At 37.8% G+C, this 21,703-nt stretch overlaps 1 long non-coding RNA gene across 1 annotated transcript in view; it reads left to right on the top strand.

The window, feature by feature from the left end:
- Positions 1–21,703, top strand: part of LOC141730436 (uncharacterized) — a 124,755-nt gene that overhangs the window by 75,145 nt on the left and 27,907 nt on the right. The window contains exons 4-5 of the long non-coding RNA XR_012581930.1: positions 11,320–11,565; positions 20,793–21,010. This is a non-coding gene — a long non-coding RNA (uncharacterized LOC141730436). The remainder of the gene's footprint in view (positions 1–11,319; positions 11,566–20,792; positions 21,011–21,703) is intronic.

Raw genomic sequence — 21,703 nt, forward strand, 5'->3', positions numbered from 1 at the left:
ACTAATTATTAAAAAAAGGTTTCTGTGAATTGAAATAATTTGCTGTTCTGCAAATTAAATATGTTTTTCATTACTCTGCCTTTTTTGCTGACTTCCAATTCCACTGTCTTTTTCATCTGCTATTCTTAACTCTTGTCTGAAGGAACTCTGCTTGCTTTAAAGACAATTGCAATTGTCTGGTGTTACTTCTGACTTTTAAACAAAGCCAAGCAGTAGCCTTTCTCCTTCCAAAACACCATTGTATTTATTGTATGACAAATGATATGTATTAACAAAACTTCAGGACTAATCTGGAGCTCTATTACATGGGATTATGGGGAAGCATATGCATGTCAAAGTTAATCTCAGTGGAAATAAAACAAGCAGAAGTAAGTCTTCATATCTCTAAATTAGCCTTTGAGCTCAAAGGGAAAAATTTACATTGATAATTCTGAGAAGATAAAAAGATTTAGACTTGCTTTTAATACTTACTTACATGTATAAGGGCTAAAGTGTTCACAGCACTAGTTCTGCCTGAGAATTAAGTTCTCAAAGTAGACTCTAGCCATAAGGAAAACTTACCACAAAGTAAAAGCATCTTGAAGAAATGACAGAATGAAAGCCAAATGTCAGATATTAGAGAGCAAGCATTTAATTTCTGATTCCTAATTTTTGTTAGATGAACACTGTGTTGGAAGTGAAGAGGAAGCTCTGAACTGTGGATGTTCTGGAGCTGGACACAGAAACCTGTCACTTGTGTCAATGTGCACACCCGTCTAGTTTCAGCAACAAAATTGAGTATTTCCTATCTCAGCTTGAAATTGGAATGACTTGACTCCAAACAGTTTAAATAGCATAGAAACTGTCATGTTCTTGATGTTATTTGGTTTATCAGTAGCAACTCTTCATCCCAAACTAGATCCTAAACTTTTCCTCCTTGATGATATTTCTGTTTCTAAATAACTAGTCACTTATTCAGAATGCAGAGACTTCCATAAAGGTGTGACAATTGTTATGTAATTGGAGAGCACCACTTCTCAGGTATTTTCACAAATACATACAATGTATGTGACTGAATTTAAGAAGAGAATCTGTGGAAGTCTTTGCTTTTGGGGCAGGTTCCTTCTTGCTATGAAAAGGATCTGCAGCATTCCTTGATGATCTCACAGCTGACATATGTCCCATCCTATTGCCCATGTTTTCTTGTTTTACTTCATCAGTTATGTCACTCTTCGACGCTTTTCCTATTGCATTCTCATCACTTTTTCTTATCTCTTTCCACATTTGTTTCCTTGTGCCATTGCCTCATTCAGTACATTACATTCTCCAAGTTCTTTGACAGCTTCTAGATTGATTTCTTTTTTCTTTTCTTCTATGTAAAGGTTTTGTTTAGCCTTTGATTTATTTTCCTCTAGTGCCAGTTCCTTTCCTGCAATTTCAGTTGTACAGCCCTCTTGCAGTGGTATTAACAATTCCCTGCCTTTATTGGCTTGCAAAAAATTAGGATTTTTCAGTCACTTCTGGGATTTTTTATTCCTCTGTTTCTAGCATTTCTTATTACATCTGGACTTAAAATCATGTTAACCTCAGCTGCAACTGATTCAAGACAAGCATGAGTTTTAACTATACTAAGTTTTAAATATACCGAGGGAATCAATCTAATCAAAACTTCTTTTTCAAAATATTTCTCCAGCAAAGTTTTTCTGCATCCTGCTTCAGGCTCTCTATCTTTCTCCACTAACACACACCCATATATGATTTGCCCTTCTTAAACTGCTTTTTATAATTTCGGTACTTCATATAGAAAAAGAGGAGAGTTTCCTATACTACTTGTATTTCTAGTATAAATTATTTTCACAGGGTAGACAATAATTGAGATTGCCCAAAGAATATATAGATCTTGTGCTAAAAACAAGGGAAGAAATATTTCCTCCATAAAATTCTCTTGACTCTAGAGATTTTCTTTGAACTCGTTTCAGAAAATCTTTCCAGTGTTCCAAATTATATATTAACATTGTAATTTTTCTAGGCTTACTAGAAATTCATTTGACTATTGGTATCATTTCAATGTTAAAGGCATTTTTGATATTAAAGATTAGGAAAAAACATATTTGGTCCAACCAAATATGTGAATATATAGCAACATTTGTCTTTATTTTTGCAATTGTGAAAATCCTAGTATTTGAGCAAAAATTTCCTGAAATGAATGAATTTATTCAAAGTAAATACAACTTTCAGGGGACACAGGTTTGGTCTGATTTGTGACCAAAATAAAGGGAAATCTTTTTCATTCAGAACTGTTATTACAGCAGTTTACTGTCAGTGAAGTAAATATTTTACATTTTCTGCAGCCTTAAAAATAACAGCACATGATTAATATTAATATAGTGTACTTTTCCATTAAAATATCATTTATAAAGAAAATGACACCTTCCCCTTCATTAGGAAGGCTGAGAAAAAACTTAGAATTTATAATATAGGTTTAAATTCAAATAATATAGTCAACTTTCTTATTATGGATAAAAACTTGCATTTTAAACTGGAAGTTAATTTTCAGAAGTCAGTGGTGCTGCAACATTAAACAAATATGTACATACTGCCTGAAGCTTCTTAAATAGAACAGACCAAATTTTATGAATATATTTTGTTTCTTTAATTTTTTAAATATCATGGCATTTTTTCCTATTTTTTTTTTTAATCTAAATATAGGGCTGGTGAATAGGCAATGCAGAAGCTGGGGAGAGAGTTAAATCTTCTTTCTAGTTGCAGACACAGAATTTAATCTGTGGAAGGAACAGTTCCTTCCTTTGCCTTTTCATGCTCTGTTTCCTCACTCTGGAGACTTACTAGACCAGACCAGTCATGGTCTAAAAATGACATTAAATTTAGAATCCCTACTGGAGTTCACCAAGTTATCCCGAAGTAAAGCTGTTTATTAGAAAATGTGCTGCTCTCAAATTCTTCATTGCATTAGGTAGAATTCTTTTTCCCCAGAATTAGATTTTGCTTCTGTAGTATTTATTGCACTCTGTTTTTTGTGGTTTTTTGGTTTGTATTTTAAGTTTTGGAAGAGAAGCTAATGATTTTATTGCTACAGAAAACAAATTCCAACAATTTTTATGCAGCCATTGTTTTTGGATTTGTGGCTGATTTTAGCTTTTGTCATTTTTTCCTTTCTGATTGAGTTTTCCCAGTGTGGAACACACACTATATAGTGAGCTATAACAGCAAATCCCAGGGAAAGGCAGGGGCAGTAAGGGAGAAACACAGTATCCTGTTAGGAAACAGTGCTCTCTAGACAAAACCTCCTTCTACTAGATTGATACTGGACAGAGAAAATTTTTTTGTGCTCATATTTAAAACCAGTTTCTAGCAGGCCAGTTCACTTGTTGCTGCACTGGGCTGTATCTTACCATTTTATGTGCTGATCTCATCTCAATTCCTATTTAGTATTTTATGTGTGTCAGTGAAGTTTCATTGGCAGTGCTTAAATTGGCGCAAAAGGGCAAAAGTCAAATCTTCCCTGCTCCAAGCTGTAGTTCCTAAAGACAGGAGGTTTGTGTCCTGTGAGGCAGGAACCTTGCTCAGGCACAGAGGTGCAGCTAAGAAAGCTGCTGGCTCAGTAGGACAGCAGAGCAAACAGTAAAATATAAACTAAAGTCAGTCCATCTGCAACCTGAAAATCCCAGTTGTGAAGGTTGACCCCATTTTCTTCATCAAAAATAAATCTTGCCTGTGTGCTTGTGCAGTCTGAGAAACGGAGTGAATGTTCTCACAACGGAGGGACCACCATGAGCTCTTTTTCCTGCCTGAAAGGCACAACCTGTGTGAGTGGCTTTGTGCTGAAGCCTTGCAGGGCTGATCCTTGATGCAGTGTCTGGCCCAGAATACAGATCAGGTGCTGCTCCACCGCTTTGCTTTGCTTGTGAACAGTGTGTCAGCTGTAAAAAGAGCTGATGTATACACCTCTACTAATGCCCTGAACAAGGCTCTAATGAAATACCTTAATTGGAGCTTCCACTAATTTTAATGAGATTTCCCACTGGGAGTGTCAGCCCATGAAGCCACCAGTATTTTTTGTGTGCTCACTCTGATGTTTCTTAAGGCAGGATCCATAGTGGAGATACATTAACTGCAAGCAGAAATAAGATTCCCATGAATCCTGAGGGGTCCTCAATTCTTTACAGCTTTTCAGTGTAGGCAGGAACACCTCACTAGGGTTCACATGAAGCAAAAGTAGGCATGCTCTGAAGAAAAGCAGATGATGAGGACAATTCTGAGTGAATACAACTTTGTGTTTGTTTGTAACATGTGAAACCATGAAGGGATTCAAATAAGAGGCCTGAATGAGAGCTATTGTTAGCAAAAGCAAAACTCCCTGCAGAATCAGAAAAAAACAACTTAAGAACCAAAACAAAGAAACAAAGAGTAAGCAGGTGCAGAAAAAGAAAAAAAATCAGAAGTTTATTTAAACATTTTGAATTTTGAAAGTAAATCTGTTTCCTCATTGTTCTGAAGAAGCAGATCATAATTACACTGATTTACTGTCCTCTTTGATGCTTTTGGCTGCCAAGTTGCAACAGAAAGTGAATAATTTTGCTGATAAGAGGACAGTTTTTCTCTAAGTTTGAATTCTCTCCTTTTTCTTTTACTTATTTTTATGGGTATCTACTTCTTTCTTATTTAGGCAGCTTTAGGGACTTTAGTGTAAGTTTTAGCCTTAAAAATGAATACTGCAATGAATTCCATTGTCATTAGTAAAACAAGGAGTCATGTAGAAAACCCAAACAAAATCCAAGGCACAGGGGAGTTAGACATATAGGAATGGGCCTCTGTCATGGTGAACTTATACTTGGAAGGGACCAAATAATAAGAGAAATGTTATTATCTCATTTAAGAATGTGGGATGAAGAGCAGAGCAATGATGTGACTTGACTAATGGTGTAGGTCTGAGCTGGGAACAGAATCCAGACTGCCTGACTCCCCAGGCAGAGCATTAAACAGATTGCCTTTCTCTCCTCCTTGACAAATAACTGAGGGCTACCTGTTTAACAGCCTGGATTTGGTGAAACACACACTCTGTATTTGATTTAGTGAATTGTCTTTTACCACCATGATGGTATTTTCTAAAAGAATCCATAGTGAAACTCACTGATTATAAATGATTTATAGGTTCAGAGTGTCACTGCTGTAATGACATTTCTTTCTAAGCAAAGTGACTGTATCATGTCAGAAGACACTGGTGTTTATGTTTCAGGGCATAAGCACCAGAAAATGCTGCACAGGATTTCTGTTCTTTCTAAGCAGCCCTTGTTAACATTTAACCCCAAAACACATAGTCTAAGTCTGAAGGAGTAAAAATAAATCTGTTGCCTCTAAAATGATTTTAAATATGTATGCAAAAATCTATCTTTTTGGATTTAGCATTATCTAGTGTGTACTGCAGAAAACTTTAAAACCAACCACAGTGATATAGCAGTACATATCACAAAGAAATGTTCTTACAGTTTTCCTCTATCAAATCCATTCTTCATTTGTAAATTAGAATCCCAGTCCTGCTGGAGGCTGAACTGGGTAGGTTTTAGCCTGAGATACACAGCTTGTTAAAAGGAAATTACCTAAAATGAAACCAATCAATGTTTAGAGCAAACTAGGACTCACAAAAGAAAAGAAATATGTTGCTTAACTCCATAGAAGGTGTATAGAAGAATCTGTAGAAATGGGGGTTGAAGTGGAACTTTCTTTACTTAATACAGTAACTGTGACAAAAGCTGGAGCTTGCACATTATGCATTCCCAGACATGTCCCTGAGCTATCTTTAATGAATGCTCTTCTCATTAATTTAAATGCTGCCAACATGCAGCTAGCAATAAGATAATTGAAGAAGTTCTTAATTTAGAAGCAGACTCTCTGGTTATTCCACACGAAGTAGCAGAGCTATAAATTGTTAAATTCAAGGCAGGGATATGAATTTTCAGAGATGCATTTAACAGCACTGGGGAGAGGGGGTAGGGAAAGAAAAGAGAAATGCTCACTGCTCTTTAAATGAGGAAAGTGACCATGGGTTTGAAGGACTATAAATTGATTTTCCTAAGGCCTACTGTGTTCCAGCAGAGACCTCATCTTTATGGTAATTAAAACTTTTGGGGCAGGAGCTCTCCTTTTGTTTTGTCCTTGCACAGCAGTAAGGGGAACAAAGTTCTGGAGCAATAAATTGAGGGACCACAGTAATTCACTAGGAAGAACACTGGGGAGACTATAACATGAATGCAGGTAATACATCATTTTAAGGGCATTATAGAAAAGGAGAAAAATTCCTTCTTTCTTCTGCTGGTGAATTCAGGAACTTTTCATATTTGTTACTAGGACACTGCCACCCAAAACTTGGCTTTGTGCAGAGGGTTAACACTCTTCTCATTCATTTATGAGATGAAATGAACTGTTCATTCATTTGAACAGTTTCCCTGGATTCAATCCTGACTTTGCTGTCAGTTATCTCTAATTTCCATTTTAGCAGACATTGAGAGTGACCCAGCATTGTAAAGCAGCTCATGTTGAAATATTTTTCTGTAAAAACTTTCAGATGTAGGGAAGTTCAGAGGCTTTAATATGAAACCAAAAACCTGTCTACATGCTCTGTAGGTTGCTCCAAAGCATTATGAACTGAAGATTAGAACTTCTACCTCTATGGAAGCTGAATTTAGCTGGCTTTGCTTTTGTGGCATTTATGTCAATCTTGTAGAGAAATGATTGAATAGGAATTAATTTTGAAATATTTTGAAATATTTTAGCAGAATATTTTATCACTAATTCTTCTTTAGAATCTTTAAATCTTTAGAAGAATAAGTCATGTGAACATGTAACATCTGATAACGAATTTCTACCTCTGTGCATCAAAATCAACAGGGTAGTGACCTCTTTAAAAATGTTTAAAATGAGAACAACTCTGGATTTTCTTTTGTTTTAAAACAAGAGAAATCCCCATATGTCCATAATTTGTTTTTCTAATAAACCAGGAAAAATAGTTCAATTTAAATATTGTTTGATGTAAAATAACTGAATTTCAGCAAATCTGGCTTCTAGCCTGGCTTTGTATGACCATATTTGTCTAATACAAATGATGCAAAATTTAATATTGTACTGGAACTACATTTTTAATTGTATAGTTCTTTGTGTCTAAGAAAAAATTCAAAATTAAAAAAAAAATTGAAAAAGTCATACTTAATGTCATTAGTTTAATATCCAAGTGTAACAAGCCTATGGATAATAAACTGATATTTTAAGGTACTGGGATATGTAAGGAAGCTTTACCCCGGCCATGTGTACCTAAATCTGTTTCAGAATGTTCTGGTTTTTCTTTAGGAGTCTGCTTCCTCAGCTGCTGTCAGGCAGGCACTGCTGCCTGAACACTGTGTGTGCATGTGCAGGTGGGCACAGCTCTGACCACTTAAATACAGCTCAAAAGGTTTTCTTACAAGGTGAGGGTAAGGAACAGGAGAGAGATTTTTCTGTGCTCTTTAATGTTACTGCCAAGAAACAATCTACTTCAAACACACTCCTGGCCATCCCTCATGGTGCTGGCTGGCACTGAGAGGAGAAGTCATCCTGTGGCAGCAGGAATTCCACTCAGTGCTTGGCTGGAGGCTTGGTTGTGGAGAAAAGGAGATGTGGAACGAGTTTTTCAATAGGTAACAGGAGGGAGAAGACAATCAGGGTGTTACAGCTGTCTCCCTAATGTGCTGGCTGGTTTGAAAAGGGAAAATGTGGGAGTCCTCTTTGAAAGACTATTTTGCAAACCACTGTCTGTGGTTTGAGCCAGGGTGCTGCCAGTTTGGAGCTCTCCCTCCTGCACGTCCACTGTGTAGAAATTAGACCACAGTAGGAATCTATTTGCAGTAGTTGGATTTTGATGAAGTTTCTTAAGTTCAATTTTCCCCCTGTTCCATCAGCTCAAAGATATTTTCTCTGTCATTTAAGAATACATGTTTTTATTGTTTAGGATTATTCACTTAAAACTTGTGTTGATTTATATGATTTGAAAAATGATAAAAATGATAAAATTATAAAAATAAAAATTCAGGGTTCAAGTCTGCTGTTCCAAGTTAGATTAATCTCATATATATATATATACATCAACCTAATATAGCAGGAATCACATGTGAAATTTTTGCTCTCCTTCTTTTTCCTATTTTTAAAAAAATCTCTTGTTTTCAGCAGAATATAAATGCCATTAAATTTTATAATTTTGTCTTGGAGATTCTTTGAAAAGTCTCCACAACTCATGCAGAGGAGCATCATTGAGCTGCTGCTGTAAAAGTTAAAGAACTGGAGAAATCACAACAGCCATAGAATTCCCAGTCATTTTAATGAATGGTTCAGAGGAAATATTTGTGATTAATTCTCAGATGTTTTGGAGATAATATCGTTAGCAATTTCTCATTCTGGTGTGTCAAAATGTCTGACAATGGGCAACATAAACAGGAATACAAGAAATAGCCAATCCACTGTATGTTTTTTGGGTGTATTCGAGAGCAGAACTCCTGACCAACAGTCCAAAATCTCTTGTTTTCCACTGGGGTTTTTCTGAACAATATCCTTGGAGCCCCACAACACTTTCCTCTCTCTTCTTCCAGCATTTGATGCCACTTTCATCAGCTACTCCAACACTCAGGGTCCTCATCTGAGTCCTGTTCTCTCCAAATCTATAGTAACTGTCTAAATACTAAATAACACATTTATTAATGGGTTACATGCCTTGGTGGCAGTGCATGAGATGCTGCAATTGTTTGTTGTACCTTACTTCTTCTTTCCCTTACTTTTTATTAATTGGATCAACTAAGATTATAAATTATTCTTTTATTCCTATCAGGAAAAATAAATTGATCTGTGGAATTTGTTGCTTAATAAATACTCAGGAGAATCAGTAAAAAGATTTTTTTTTTCCCTAAGAATTATATGTTGGGCAGTTTTGAGTTTCCAAAAACATAAGTATCATCTGATTCCTGGAAAAAATCTTGCAAATTTCTTCTTCAGCAAACAGGCAAAGTTTGCGCAAAATAAAAACACTTTTGACAAAGAGAAATGAGTCCCAAAGTTAAATCCCAATATTTGAGAACTGCATATTTTTAATACAACAATTCTGCTGTGAAAGCAAGTGGTGAAATTGGAGTTTAGAAACCATGGTGTTTTTCATAGCATTCCTGGCTTCCTTTTTGCTTTACAGCTGGCTTCCAGTTGATTTAGTATTTCACATCAAGCATATTTCTAAATGAATTCTGAAGAAAGACTTGGGAATTGTCAGATGATAGAAGATCAGTCTTGATTATAAATAAAATTACATTTTCCTCTTTAAGTAGGATAGCAAATAAAAATTCACCTTGACTTTTGTTCAGTTAGACCTATGGCTAGGGAACAATTCACCTAAAGTCCTTAAAAATCTGTGACTCAGTTGCTGAAAAGTCCATCTAACAAACCCTATTGGCTTTTGTCAAAAAATGGGCTGAGAACTTTACATGGTGCATAAAGCCCTATTTTTCTGTAGGATAAATTGGTGAGTTTCCCACAGTCACTAAGAGCTCATGAATCTTCAGCAGGTTCCTGCCCAAGGTTACAGCAAGGAAGAGACCTTTCAGACATTGCTCAGAGCTATGTGTACATTCTTGGTGATCCTTTGACAGAAACACTTAATGCTTATTTTGGGTCTCATTACATATTGAGCAGTCCATATATTTAGAATTAAATTATTTGGAATTCCCATGTAAATTTAACAGGGTTAATGTAAGGTACTAACTCTGGCCTTTCACATGTTGCTTGGTAAAATCCACTGATCAGCCTTTGATCCAAACCTTTTAAAGACACTTCCATGAACATTCCAAAGTAATCTGTTTTTGCACTGACATTCTACACAGAAGAAGGTATTTTTCTGTGTTTCATGTCCTGGTGTTTGTACACACTGTGATCATTTCTGCCACAAACAATATTTCCACTAACTGTGAAAGAAATGTGTAATTTATGTTGTGATACCTCCTCATTCAGAGTGTTCCATCTCAAAATCCAGTTGCTGAGGGCTGAGCATCCCAACTGAGAAGAGTTTTTTCTCTGTCCCCAGCACTCAGTGCTGTTGCTTTGTGCTGCTGTGGGGCTCCAAGGCTCTGTGCTGGCTGGTTTTTAATTATTTTCTTTTTTTTTTTTAAGAGAGGGGGTGTTTGGGGGAAGATTGTTTTCTGATCAGAGTGTAAACCCTTCACTGTAGCAGCAGCACCTCTCCAGATTGCTCCTGCAGTTAGTCCTGATCCTTTATGGAGTTTTGAACATTGCAGAGTGAAAAGAAAACATTATATTAAATAATCTAGTTATTTAAGCACCAATTATCACTCTTAAGGTGGAGTTTTTTGTGAGAGTTCAGTCTGGGTAAAAAAAGATGGAACAATGAAAAGCACATCATCTCTTACTGCAGCCAAATATTTGTAAACTGAAGTTGCTGAGAGTGTAAGTGGTAACAGTCATCTTGCAAACAGATGGGACAGTCCTGTGTTTGTGAACTTTTGCCCCAGGAAGAAAGAGGGTAAAGAGGAGAAAGTACAAGAAATGCTTAGTAATTATTGCTTATTGCACAGTATTACCTTGCAATGATTGTTTTGCTCAGGCATATGTGTATAATATTCATGGAAATAGTTTCAGAGTAATTCAGATATCACATGTAGGTGTAATTTTGAAAATTGCCACTGGAGGTTTGTATCATTTTTGGGTTGGTTCCTTTTTCTTAGTCACAGTACACAGTGTGACAGAGTGGCCACTAGACTATTAATGATGTCACAGATTAAATTGCATTCTATAAACAGAAATTCACACTCTGTACTTTCAATTGAATGGAAAAAAAAATTTAAAATTTGCCATAAAGAGTCTGCACTTTATGTTAAAATCTACTTTGCAGTCTTAGTAAATTAAATTCATAGGGTTTGTGAAGGTGTCTTAGAGTGGTCTGAAATTTAGATGAGAAGGTAATGAATTCAAGGGTAATCATTTTTCTGTGCAGTGATGTTAAGTGCTCATCAACTTTAAGGCATGAACTTGGTTGCAGAATATTTAAACTTTTGATGGTTTAGAACGCCCTGTACACCTTGGCTGCCATTAATAAAGGATATTGGTTTTCATTGATAGGGATTTTTATATCCTGTTTCATAACTGGCAATATCCCACTGTTTCATACCCAGTGAAATTGTTAAGACTTCCACATGTGGTTAGGAAGGAAATTCTTTCTACAGGGGTTTGTACATGAAATCTATTGGTGGGTTTGTTCATTACCTTATATTCACTGAAATATGCTTTATTACTTTGCAGCGTCCTCACAGGGTCATCCTCTCTCTAAAACTCCATTGACACCATTCCCCAACCATTGCAAGCTGCCCACAGGCTTTCACCATAACCCCTGAGACACAGCCAGCACAAGGCAGCTGGGGATGACCTGAAATTCATGCTGAAGGCAGAGACACTTCTACATTCAAAGCCTCCAATTTCCACTACCAAGCTGGTCAGCCCATGAAGAAGCGGGAAATGGCCTTTTATCTTTCAAAGTAGTCACCAAAAGTAAGTGCTATTTTAGGATAAGGCTTAACTAACTTCACTTTGGATGCTGCTGCCTCTTTCAGAGTTCAGTTTCCACTACCAAACTCAGTGTTTGTTTTCATTCACTGTTTGATATCAGGCCCACTATACCAAATAGCATGAGTATTGTAGGTCTTCCAAGAGCTTTATGCCTAAAATTTTTTATGTTAGTGAAACCAGCTCCTTCAAGGAATATCAGTTTTTTAGTTTGGCAAAACACTTGTTTAGTAGGGAATAATTTGTATAAAAACTGTTGAGTCAAAATCATTTAGGGGCTTTGGTGACCAATGACCTCTAGTTGTTTTCACTGCAGCCTTATGCCATGGAGAGGCCCCTCTCATGTTTGTATTTTCATTTACAAAACCCCACATTTACACTGTGAAGATTTCCGGCATTGCAGATTGCAATGAGAATGAAATATGTTGTTACTGTACTGTTTCAAACACACACAGCCTCTCCATGGAGCATTCTGCTCATGTGCACACCCTTTTCAAGAACTTCATAGCAAAGTCTGGTCACTTGTTCAACAAAGGTAAGTTTAAAGAAGTTTAATTTGTGTAACCAGGCTCAGACTTTGTGGCAAAGGGTCTCAGGTAACCAGTGACACGCTTTCAGCAGGAACAGAGGGTGGGAGGTTTGGTAAAGAACATTTGCAAATCTTATTATTTCTACTATAGAATTCATAAATTCCAGCAGCACAAAGTTGTCAGTTTAGGGGGGTTCCCAATAAAGGATACACAACTTTTAAGCATTAGATTAACTATCAGTCCTAATTGTGTAGCTAAGAACTCTAATAGGCAGAAACAGAACAATTTCTAGTCAGCAGAACTTCTGAGAAAGTTTTCAAGCTTGTTGCTCTAAATTAAATGAGCATTTTTCAAATGCAACCAAATGTTCTGAATTAAGGTCAGAACATTGAAAAAGTAGTAACTAGAAAAGTGGAAAAAAGAAAGCTGCTTTCTGTGGCTTGGTTTCTTATAGAAGACAAAGCACTGATTACAAAGGGTCATTGACATAGTGGCAGGACATGAAAGAGCTGCATTGAGGATTGGAGCTACTTTCAATAACACAGCTGCAATGACTTTAATAGAACTCTCAAAAAAGCTTTTTGGGATATTTGGAACTTGCATGTTCTCTTCATTTAAGGTATATTAAAAAGGTTCTGCAAATATATTCAGTACTGCTTAGACTTACAGTTTATAGATAGCATAACAGAACTCTTTAATTTCCATGGGAATATTTTTATGCTTATTTCATTGTGAGTTTCAGATGAAAGATTGTGGTTTTGGGGGTTTTCCTATATATACATGTGATTTAAAGCATTTTTAATGAAAATACAGCGTAAAAGCTGCTCATGTGAGCACTTGATTCTGGGAAAGAAAATAAAAGCAAAGGTTGAGTTAAAGATAGTGTTAAGATCTTTGACAGTGGTTTCTTGAAAATGACTTTACCTTTTGGAATGTAGAAATACGAATACTACAAGAAATTCATAATGGTTTTATTGGGCTGGTACATATTGTTTGGAAGTACATAGCATAGGTTGGCTTAGTATAATACTGCACCAGTTGTGACTGGCCATGACTGGGTTATTCAAGCTCTCACATTCATTTTAGCCAATTAGTTTGGCTGCTTATCAGGAAGTGACTTCAGTAAGGAAGCACAGTAATTCAATTATCAAGCACTCCTTTTCTTACCCTTCCAAGAAAATGCATATGAACTCAATGTAAGGAAAATATTTATTTGCAGCTTCTTGTCTGTGATAACTCATTATGTTACATGCAGAATGATTCACCCCAGAATGCTTATCTGTCATGGAGGGTGGGAGGAGGAGAAGGAAAAATTCTAACATCACCTAAAATATATCATTGCCTTGTAGGCAGCGAGAGCATTTCCAGGAGGAATAGCTCAGTTATCTGTTTGGAGGAAATTCCTTCAGCCCCTGGGCCTTGCACCGTTTGTTCCTGATCACCTTGAGACAAGCAATTAGAAAATCTCCACCTTGGGAACCATTTTGCCCTCAGGGCAGCTCCTGCTCCTTGCAGAAAAACTCAATTTGGATTGCTGAAATTGTAACGTGTCCTCTGAATATTGTTGTTAATACATTTTAAGAAACTGAAATAATGATGAGGATTGAAGGATTGATTGTTCAGAGCATTTCACAGCCAGTGGTCAAAGTTCACACTCTCTTGCTCTCAGTGAGAAGGAAAAAAGTAATATAAGACTAAATTCACAACATTGCAGGACAGGCAACAGAATTATCACTCCTAAGAGAAAATCTAGCTTTGGAGAAAATTTCAGAGGGCTGTGAGTTATTTTACTATGGTCTTTACTGTCTTTGTTTCACACATATAAATTCACAAAAAAGAACTACCCATACTTTGGGTTGGAAAAGACCAGTGTCAAATTCAGCTGTATTTTTATTCATGAAGACAAGACATCTTCACTCTGCTTTGAGTGCTGTGCATGGCTTCAACATGCAACTGCCTGATGGAAGATCACCATTTGTATTGCAGAAGTTGGAAAGAACTTCTTATTTTTTTAATATCAACTTATAGCAGAGGGACTCTCCAGTGGTTTTTGTGGCTAAGAGTACATAAGCTCTCCAATGTGCTTTCCATGTGTGCTCAGCAGTGGGCCAGCAAGGTCTGTGAAGTGGCCATGCTGCAGGTAACAGGAAGAAAGCTGTGAGCTGAGCCCAGAACTCCTGTGTCCACAGCTGGACATTGATCATTCTGGGCAGAAATACAGAGAAACTAAAACTTAGCTGTAGGAGAGAGCAAATTCATTCAGAGGGCTGTATTGCATGAACAGATTCAAAATAATTAAATAAGTAAGAAATGGAAGATTTTTTTCTTCTTTAAAACTAGGATTTGAAAGATGCTATGTCAGATATTTTTCCAACAGTTGGTGTTTTTCTGTACCAATTTAAAGAAACAGGCAGAATACCAATTTGTGTCTTTTTGGACTCTCTCTTGCAGCAGACTATGATTTGCCAACTTCTCCACTTCAGATACATTTGCCCTGTGTTCAGCACCATGAGAGTGTGGAGATTTATTCAGGAACCTGAAAGAGGAAACAGATCATCACAGAGGCTCAGGGCAACATTGGAAAGAAACAGGAATATCACCCCATAGTGTGGGTTCTCTGCTTGCTTTTTCTACCTCTGTTGGGGTCAGGATTGAAGGCACTCGAGATAATGGTTCATGTTCACACTCAGGTGTTTATTGTTTCTTATCAATGTCACAGCCTCACAGTCTTCTAAAATCTTTCATTAACAAGGCACAAAATGCCTATCTCTTGTTACAAGGTCTTTTAAGGCTAAACTGTCCAATTAATAAATGACACCTAAATTATTTTCCCTTTTAACCCAGCAACTGATCACTTGAAGCCTGCAATGCAGAGTTTTCTGTCCAATTACAAAATATCACCCAAATCCAGTAAGAAGAAGGTAAAGAACAACCTGTCTCCACCCTAAAACCTCCATCTTGCTTCATATACTATATTCTGAAACCCCAAACCCTAAGTTTTCCACCCACACACTTCTAACCAACTCTACACCCAGAATCCCAGTGCTATCAATGAATATTGGAAACCCTCTCTACAGCCCCAGGTCAAATGCAGTGCTCTCCTGCGAGTCTGCACCCCTCAGCACAGAAAGCCCGAAATTCTCAGCATCCAGGGTTCTAACATGTACCTAAAGGATAATGGAATTGGTGCTACTGAATATCAGGATCTAGGGAGCATGCAGATTTCTGAGTGTGCAGATTTGAAGATTTCTGAGTGTGCAGATTTTGAGCATGCATATTTGCGAGCGTGTAGATGTCTGAGTGTGCAGATTTGTGAGCATGTACATGTGTGAGCATGCAGATTTGCGGATTTCTGTGTGTGCAGATTTCTGAGTGTTGTGCAGTGTTCTAATCTGCACAATTAGAAATCTCACAATTAGAGATTTCTAATTGTGCAGATTTGCAGATTTCTGAGCATGTAGATTTGCAGATTTATGAGTGTGCAAATTTGCAGATGTCTGAGCGTGCAGATTTGTGAGTGTGCAGATTTCAGATTTCTGAGCATGTGTTCTCAGCATGTTTCTCTGCATGTTTCTCAGCATGCAGATTTCTCTATATGCAGACTTGCAGATTTCTCAGCATGCAGATTTGCAGACTTCTCAGCATGCAGATTTCTCAGCATGCAGATTTCTCAGCATGCAGATTTCTCCACATGCAGGTTTGCGGATTCCTCAGCACACAGATTTCCCAGCACACAGATTTGTGGCGGGTCCCAGCGGTGTCACTGCCCAGCTGCCAGCGCAGCAGTTCCCTTGGAAGGGAGCCCTGGTGGAGGTTTGTGCCCAAGGGAGCTGCATGAATCAGCAATCTGCCACTGCTGCTTTGGAGGGATGAGAGCTGGGCTGAGCTCCTGGTGAGCAGGCTGAGTGGTTTTGTTGCTGGGACAACGGGGGTAAACTTCAGCTGTGTGCAGACCTTTCCAAGGAGAGTACTGGCACAGTCCAGCTGGGAGCAGAACTGGACTTGTGCAGCTTGTGCATCACAGACACGAACAAATCTTAGTGCTGTTGTGATCAGATGGAGAAAAATACTTGTAATCTAATTAGGTTGGGCTGGGAGAAAGTCTGGAGTCATGAACAAGCCACATTGTTTGAAATTGTCTGAAAAGACAAAAAAAATTCTTTTGCAAACATTATCTTGGCAAATTCCTCTCATTTCCAAGAGCAGACAGATGAGTGTTTTAGATATAAAGCATGACTCACAAATTGAATATAAACCTGGAATGTTTTAAGGATTTCAATGTACTGACTAAAAGGACAAAGCCCAAAGCATCTCTCTGCTTTGAGTGACATCAGAAAACATGAAAAAACCCTGCAGCTTTCTTATTTTGCGCCAAATATGAATGCCATGGTAATGATTTTTTAAAAGTCTAGGGTTATTGTTCAAGGTAAGAAGATACAAAATAACATAAAAGATGTTAAGTCATTGTGCTGCATTATCTCTTGAAGGGTATTTCAGCTGACAGAGGGCAAGTTTAGATTCGATATCAGAGCTGACTCAACACTGCTGTTCCAGGCTGCTCCTAAAGCTCCAAGAGGCTGCTGGAAGGGAGGGCAGGGAGCAGCTCCAGGCAGAGCCTCTGGAAGCTGAAGGAGGCAGCTGGAGTTTGTGTCAGAGCAGATCTGAGTTCTAATAGAACCGTGTTGGTATCAGGGAGAGCCACAGTGCAGGCAGGGATATGAAAACTGGGATCTGCACCAGTAATTGGTGATGAGAGTAGATTTAATCCACTGTGCTTGGAATGATGCTATGTGTTGACAAAAGGAAAATGTTAGGGATGAATAAACCCTGTATACATAGGTCTAAATGACATATGACTTATACTGGGCTAAATGACAAAAGACAAGAGAGAAAAGAATATGATAAATTTTGGCATTTCAGAGTTTTGCTTTTCATATTCTGTATTTTGGATGTACAAAATATTTTGATTTGCTGTTCTGTATTTTATCATAGCCTTTTAAAAATAATGAACCTTTTCCTTACAAAAGAATTTCTTAATGAAAAATTTCAACTTGTAAAAGTAAACAATTCTTTCCTTCACTATTTCCTTAATATTTGGAAACTATAATTCTGTAAAGAACTTTAAACAAAGGTAGTTTATTGCTTTTCCTAGAAGGGAGTTTAGTTACTGTATTTTGTGGTGGAAATGGAGTTTAGTCTGTAGCATTTGTTTTATTGGCAATATCTGTGCTTTTGTGCATTTGCAAAATACACATTCACTCACTCAGATTTTGAGCAGCACAGTTATTATAAGCTTCCTGTAGCACCTTTTTATTTTTCATTCTTTCAAGATATCTTCAGTGTCTTTGCCTAGAAAAATTATACTTGTGACTCTTTGCTGAATGGTGGGCCATACCACATATGAAGGCATGTTGCAAGTGGACAAGAACAGTAATTTTTAACACAAAATTATTAAACAAGGACCTAATACTAGAAGATGCTGATTCAAAATATGCCCTGGCCTGCTGGAGAGCTTTGTTTGACTTCCCCATTTGCTACTGATGGGACAACTGTGCTTGGACATCTGCCAAGATGTAGATATTCCAGAAAAAAATACTTCATGGTTTTAAATATTTTCTTCCAACAGAAATAAAGCAATTTAAGTAAAAAACCCCACAAACCTATTTTTATTCGGGAGGAATAGTGTTTTCAATGGGAGTAGCTAGTCTGGAATAGCTATTGTGCTAAACTGCCAGGGGATGAAGGGAGCACTTGCTGATGGGTACTGCTACAGATTTAAATAAACCAAAACATTAAAAATTATATTAGCTGTTGAAAAGGACATCTTGGCTCTTAGAACAGAGCCAAGATAGACTCAAAGGAGGCAAGATAGCTAAATAAACTAAATATTTCAACAATAAAAGAGCAGAATATGTTTGGCCCTGTTCAGATTCACAGGAGAGGTGAAGGTCTCAAGGAGCTCTTCTCTTGCAGATGTTCCTGTGTTGCTTACAAAAAAGAAGAGGATAATCCAGTGTCAGCTAAAAAAGGACCCCTGAACAAGTTTATTTCCAGGATGGCTGGGTGCTCAGAGACCTGCACTGAGCTGACAGGTAAAAATGGCTCTTGCCATGAGAGCTCAGCTCCTGCTCTCTGAGCTCTGGTAGGGCACATGCAGCTCTGCAAGCTCTGACCTCACAGCTCCTGGGGAGTGCAGCCTTCAGAGGCACTCACTTTCATCTGCAAGTGAATAAACTCTGAGCCTCAGAGTGCTGTGATTTTACTGACACATCCTTGGAGAGGCTAAAATATTGTCATTTCCTATTAAGAAAGGGAGCTTGCAAAAATATAGTGACAATATTAAAGCAAATGGGGAGAAGCAAAAATTTTTTTTGCTGAATTTTCTGTCATCACTAAAATGAGAACATGTTGTTCTCACCATGCATTTGTTAGTGAGAGGATCTTCCTGTTCTCAATTTTTAAACAGTTATTTACACTTCACACAAGGAAAAGTCTGTTGGGACTTTCTCTGCATTCAAAAGAACATATTAGGTGATATTTCATGTATCTTTAGTATGTCCTTTGAGCTTTCTTGTTCGAAAAATGGAGTATGAAAATGGTGATACAGAAATATCTGCCAGCATCCTCCTTTAAATTTAAACGGCTCTCTTATGCAAGGATGTGTAATTTTGGACCTGCAATTATCACACAGTGCAGATAATGCACTGGTCAAAATCACACTAGGTCTAGAAAAGGAGATTCACTGCAGTACCCTGATGATGATGATGATGGCAATGAGGCAGCAGTGATAAAAACCCTTTAATCTTAGCAACAATGGAACCCATTTTTGCCAGGTACCCCTCTGTTCTCTCCTATTGTGCCCTGAAGCCAGATGCACATGTAATGATTTCAGTACATCACATCTTTCAGTTCATTGTGGGCCTCAGAACATAACACAAAAGGCCAGGAAAAGGTAATAATTTCAGTGTCAGTTTTCTGAAGGCACCATTAACTCGATTCTTTCATTGTGCATTTTAATGTACTTCAGGGCATATTTTCTCCCTTTGTTGTAATTCACATTCTCCTGTAGATGCCAATTATTTGAGACTTGAAGAAAATTTTGATTCTCTAAGTGTTCCTTGCTAAACACACAGCATGTCCATCAGAGTGCACAGCTACCTTGCCCTTGATTAGAGGACACACCCCTATCAGGAGTTTTAAAACCTGATGTTTTTCCTGCCTGTAGGTGATAATGCACTTTCAGAGGCTGCTTCAAGTAAGTGCTGTAAAATAAATATATAGGAGCAAATACTATCTTGCAAATGCTATCTTCAGCAAAGATAGCACAGAGGCCATGCAGGAGAGTTAGAATGAACAGAGAGTCAGCTGGTCAAATGTAAAATGAGTGGGAAAAACCACAGATTCCAACTCATTTTGCATTTGACCAGCTGACTTCACACGTGGTTGTTAAAAAGAACAGTAAATTTCTTCTTCCCAGTGGTTGTTAAGGAGTTGGTGAATGGAACATGCCAGAAAGGTGTTCCATGGGCAGACTGCATGGATGCTGCTGGTTTGTGAAAATGACAACAGTGCTAGTTCAAGGAGTGGGTGGAAGCAAGCAGTGAAAACTTGCTTCTTAAGTTTTATTTATTTAATGGTGCACACCCACATGTATTTAACCCAAACTCACACTAGTCCTCTATAAGTTAGTTAGTTGCAGTTCAGAGGGAACCACTACTAAGCTAATCATTCTATAGATTGTTGCTTTCAGATGCAACCAAGGGAGACTTTATTAAGAAAGAATTTTCAACCTTTAAAAATGTCATGGTTAGTTCAGGACTGTCAGGATGGTCTGGATGTCTTACCCAAACTGCTTCACTTAAGTCTATGGGAATTTTCCTATCTAGCCTAGACAAAAGAGATAGTATTTAATTCTACACTAAATACCTCTGACAGTGAGTATTGCTTTAACAGAAATAAGAATGATTTCTTTGTCTTGGCGCTCATTGTTGGGAACTGGGATGGATGGCTAAGGAATTCATCATGTAGAATCACTGTAGATAGGGCTAGATGATATCATGTTGAGTATAAAAGAAGGGAAATTAAAAAAAGAGAAGGCAAAAGAGATGTGTGAGGTTGCTCCTCCTTCCTTTCTGCTAAGTGGGTTGTGTCCACAGCTGCTAATGGAGGAAGCCCCAGGCTCCCTCTTAATTTATTTTTTTTTTCTCTCATCAGCATGTCTGTGTTTGGAAAACCAGTGGGGAGTGTGCAAATAGATGGGTGTGAAATTTTTCTTTATTCTAAATTGCAATTAGGACAGAAGAAAGAGTGTTTTTGGAATTCTTCAATCAGAGACAGTCCCGTCCTGTACAAGCATCTCTTTTATTCACTTTCTCTTTGGTTTGTGCTTTTTTTGGTCAGTTTGTTTGTTTTGTTTGTTTTTGTAACACTGCTCTATAAGCTCTGCATACTGATGTTGTCTCTGGTCAGATCACAGAATGTTCTGAGCTGGAAGGGACCCACAAGGACCATTGGGTCCAACTCCAAAGGGAGTGGTCTGTCCAGGGATTGAGCCCATGACCTTGGTGTTATTTGCTCTCAGTGTGCTCTCTATTTCAGTAATTCTGTGCTTTATTTATTTTATGCTTCTGCTGGATTTGGAATGGGATAAATTCCTAGATTTGTCTGGCTTTTATTTTGCAGCCATCACTGCATTAGGAACTGTTGGGGATTCCTGTTCCCATCATTGTTTCAACAGCACTAAAAGGCACAAACAAGGAGTGATTTAGGAGAAAGTCGAGATTCCACAGCTCAGCAGGGAGAGTCCAGCCAGAAGCCAGCTCTGTGCATTCTTCCTTGCAGGAAGGAGCAATGCCAGTTATTCCCAGTGCCAGAACAACTGTGCTTGGGAAATGAGAGAGGTAAAGGCTCTCTGGGGCTGCACTGCCTTCATCCCTGTGCCATGAAACTCAGGGAGTGCTGGTGTCTGCCCCCCTGCACTGCTCCTGCACAGCTGGCAAAGGACGCTGGGCTGGAGCAGTTTCCACCTCCAGTTTCCATCTTTGGGGATGGCTGGTGGAAAGCAAAGCATCTTGCAGAGCACAGATGATTACTGCTGGGGCCTGGCCTTTGGTGAACACTAAGAAATAGGAGGAAGATTTTATTGGAAATAATAAAAATCATGCCAGTGCTGGAGAAATATTGAGACCTGAGGTGATGGGACAGACAGTAAGGTGTAAAACTCAAAATATTTTGCTGGACTTTAAATAGGAAGTATATTTTACCACTTTGAATGCTTGTACTTTAAAAAAAAAAACCACTTTACGTGGCTTAAAAGATAAAAATCTTTTTTCCATTATATAATGAAAACATAATTATATAATGAAAACATAATTATAAGTAGTGCTGTTGTTGTCTGCAACAAAAACACATTTAGAGAGTTTTGCTACTAGCTTGTTTCTATTTTTGCTTTCAATATTTTCATTATTTCTGTGAAAGCTTCCTGATTGAACCTTCTTCTCTCAGAATTTTTTACACATGAATTGCAGATCATTCTAATAAGCTATTTAATTACAGCTAGAGAAGCCTATTTAGAGCACTCCTGACTGTTAGAA

This window comes from Zonotrichia albicollis, chromosome 10 (genome assembly GCF_047830755.1).
Source record: "Zonotrichia albicollis isolate bZonAlb1 chromosome 10, bZonAlb1.hap1, whole genome shotgun sequence".
Lineage (NCBI taxonomy): Eukaryota > Metazoa > Chordata > Aves > Passeriformes > Passerellidae > Zonotrichia > Zonotrichia albicollis.